Below are 4,115 nucleotides of genomic sequence, written 5' to 3'. Positions count from 1 at the left end.
TGGCTAAATGGCTTTTCCTTCATGCTCAAGAAGACGAGTCAATTCATCAAACATTACTTCATCACTTTCCTCCTCAGCCTCAAACACAGGGAATTCAAAATTTGGAGAAGGAGAAGGATCATTGTATTCAATGGGGTTAGGAACCTACCTGCATAATGATTTGATATTTTGATTTTAAAGAAGTGATTTTGTGACCAAACATTATTCAGATGGACAATTATATTGTTTATTTATGTTTTTTGTGCTTACCATTTTCAGAATAGAGAAAAAAGTAAAAACAAAACATCATAGATGTGGATGAATAGAATTAATTTTATTGATGATCAAATTTGAAATGCCTAATGAAAGACCCTAATTTTGACCCTAAGATCCCTCATGGCATCATATCATTGCACATTGCATTTGCCTCAGGGATCATATCATCTTGGCCCCTTACCCTTGGGGTGGGACTTGTGTGAGTTGGTTTGAGACCACCAAGCATGCTTGAATTGTATATTATTGCTTTTCTTATTTTGTTCACTAACCAAAAGCACAAAAATATGCCACTAACTTTGTTTGTTTTGTAGCTTGAGCAATCATGTGATTCAAGGCTCCTAGGAGGCCCCTATGCCCATTGAAATGGCCAGATGAAGTTTAAAGCAAGCATGACAATGGTTCCCATAGCTCTCAATCATCATATATGCCTCCCAAGTATCTCAATTTGTCAATTTGATCAAGATAAACCAAGGGGCTTGAGGATTGTTTCCCCAGGAAACCCTAATTTAACTGTGCATCAACTGTGCCTTGCTCATGAAGCAACCTCAACCCGTGATCAAATAAAATCAAGGGAAGTTCTTTCATTCATATATGTGCCTATGTTAGTGTCCTCAATCATCAATTCATCAAGATTGAAGTTTGGACTTGAGAAGTTGATCAGTCAACTCATCTGACTATTTCGAAACCCACTGAGACCTAACTTTTAATGTGTTTGTCAAATGAAGATGACCCCGAGAGAAAAAATGTTCTTAAGAACCACATGAACAACTTTCATGTTCAAAAAAAATCCATTTGATACTTGGAAGGTCATCATTCATTTCAAAACATTATAGGTCATTTTGACTGAAACCCTAATTTTGGGTCAACTTCCCAAGGACCTAACTCACTCATTTTTCATGATTCTGAGGTGGGATCAAATGCATTGGAAATTTTATGATGTCTGCTTCAATTGTTATGTTGGACAAAATTTCATAATCCTAAAAGAAACACATGTGATAATACAAAACATTATAGGTCACTTTGGACCAAAGTCATTGAAATGTGAAAAAGTCCAACTTCAAGTGCCCATAACTTTCTCATAAAAACTCAAAATGATGCAAAATTTTAGTCCAAATAGATTGTCTTGAATAGATATACAACTTTTATGTTGAAGGTTTTGTCATGAGAGGCTTTCATCATTGAAATGTTGTTTCCAGATTGAATCCCAGCCATGCAATGTTATTACTTTTATTAATGCCCTGTGTTTCTCATTTGACTTTGGATCATCATACGTGCGCGCCTCACAGCCCTCAGATTGGACACGTCAATTAATGAACTTGATCCGACGCGCCAGACTTTTCTTAATTTCTGAATTTCATTTTATTTTCTTTTATTTCCTTTTATTTCAAAAATTCATATCTTCTTCATTTTAAATCCAAAAAATATGGGACCAATTGCATTATTTCCCTTTTTAATTCTAGTTTCTAAAAATGATTTTAATATTTTTTATGAGTCCATTTAATATTTTTTGTGAATTTTCTCTTATCTGGTTATTTTTAATTCATTTAAAATAGTTTCCAATATTCAAAAAATGCAAAAATATTTTCTTAACCTCTTTGAATGATGATGAATCTATGAAAAATATTCTCATCAATTTCTTAATTGATTTGAGATTTTATTGAGATTTTAGTTTAATTATGTTATTTTTCTTCATTTTTTAATTGTTTAAAATTAGTTTCTGGTTTCTAAAATTGATGAAAAAAATTGTCAAACTTTGTTTGACCTTGTTGAACTTATGATGATCCATTTGGACTTTTGCAAGTTGATTTGAAATGGATTTGAAGTTTAACCTTTGTTTGTTTATTTTAATTCAAGTATTATTTTAATTCTCAAAAATACCAAAAATATTTTATTGGTTTCTTGACTTCTAAGATTCATCTCACTTCTGTTTACCATTGACTGACTTTGATTCTATTCATGTTTGATCAATGTGTGTTGGATATTTCATTTGAATTTCAATTTATGTACATTCTTATTCTTCATCTTCTTCATTTTTTTCTTTTTTTGATCAATGAGTTAAATATTGGTGTTTAGCCTTGACATATGAGAGGCTTAACCTTCCTTAGTTCAAATCAAATTCATCTTGATCAAAGATCAAGTGAATTGCTTTGCATTAAGGATAGGTTGCTTCTTGGTCAAGCAAAAAACCTAAATCAATACAAGATCATTCTTCTTTTCTTTTGGCATGGCAACTTATAGGAGCTTGGCTTACTAGTCATGGCCTCTAACTTTGTTTGTTGCCTATAGTTTTACTGACCGGCCTCAGATAGGTGTGACTACTACATTAGTCCACTTACGATTGCTTAACATAGCGCTAAATTGCCTTATGACACACTAACACTAACTACTAATGACTAATTTTTAATTCAAGCATTTAATTCTTGCAATTTATTTTGATGCAATTTAATTTCTTGCTCATTATTTCATTTTCCTTTGCCCTTTGCTCACTTGAGCTCATGTTTATGATAATGCAATTTGCCTTTTGCTCACTTGAGCACATTATTGTGTGTATACTATTGTGCTTGTTTTGTTTGTTTGTGTGAACCCAATGAAAATGGAGAAAGGACTTAGATTTAGGACTTTACCTATGCTAATGGAGTTTGAAGAGAAACTAGGTCTCATGCCTTTAGAGTGCTAAAATTGTCAAAGAGAAACTAGGCCTCATGCCTTTAAAATGCTTAATCTTGAAGATGAATTGAAAGGACTCCTAATTCTAAACTCACTCTTGTCCATTCTTTACTTGTATTGTGGAACTTTTTGATTTATGTTTTCTTGTGTGCTAGGGATCCTAAACTTGTGCCAAGTAGAAGAACCATTGTCATGAGCATCCAAAGTGAGAGATACAAAAGCCAATTGGGAGATTCCTAAGAGCTTGATTGTTATTTGCTTGATTGCTTGAGTTATTTGCTTATTGCTTGCTAATTCCAAAGGATGGGAGCAACTTGGATCATCTTTATAATCTCAAGAAGGGAACTCCAATGTGGTTTTATTTCTCTTCCTTCATCTTTGCATGTTTAGGACCTAACCATTCTTCTTCTTCCCTCCACTCTAACCCAAGCCAAACTTTTGTGCAAACATTAACATTGTTTTCAAAAATTAGAAACCTAAGCACTATGCTTTTGATTTTCCAAACTCTTTTCATAACACTTATTTTGAATTGAATCCCTAAGTCAACTTTGACCTTACTTTGTGAATACTTTTCATTTGTAAATACAACTCACTCAATTGTTTTTGTGGTTTCAATGGCCACTTTTGCCAAAGCTTTTCATAAACATTAGCTATTAGGTTTGAGTTATCCTAGAGGTTGATATAATACTCACTTATATCCTTGGTGATGGACTATAAGTCTTCCATGCTTATTATAGGGTTAACCCCTCACTAGCATGTTGAAGCTCTCCTCACATGGTGGATTTGTGGTTTTAGGTTGAGTTTTCTCCCTTTGATAACAAAAGACCTTAAGGCTTTTGACCAATCAATTCACCAACTTCCTTTTGAGATTTTTACCCCGAACTACGAGGTCTTGATCCTAATCTTTTTTAAGATGGTACATAGGCAATGGGTTTATCGATTCAAACACAAAATTGTAAATGAATTGTATATTCTTTTCTCATCTCCTCAATCATGTTTGCACAAATATTTTAACAAATATCAACCTACCTTACAACATTGGTGAAAAGGGCTCCCTTAGAGTACTAAGGATGTTTTGGGTGCTTAAAACCTTCCCATTGCATAACCAACCCCTTTACCCATATCTCTGACATTTTTATTAGTTTTTGATTTGATAAAACTTCTCGGTTTTTGTTCGCTTTCTAACCTTTCCT

This window comes from Lathyrus oleraceus, chromosome 5 (assembly GCF_024323335.1).
Source record: "Lathyrus oleraceus cultivar Zhongwan6 chromosome 5, CAAS_Psat_ZW6_1.0, whole genome shotgun sequence".
NCBI classification, from domain to species: Eukaryota; Viridiplantae; Streptophyta; class Magnoliopsida; order Fabales; family Fabaceae; genus Lathyrus; species Lathyrus oleraceus.
Note: the sequence above shows the minus strand (reverse complement) of the source record.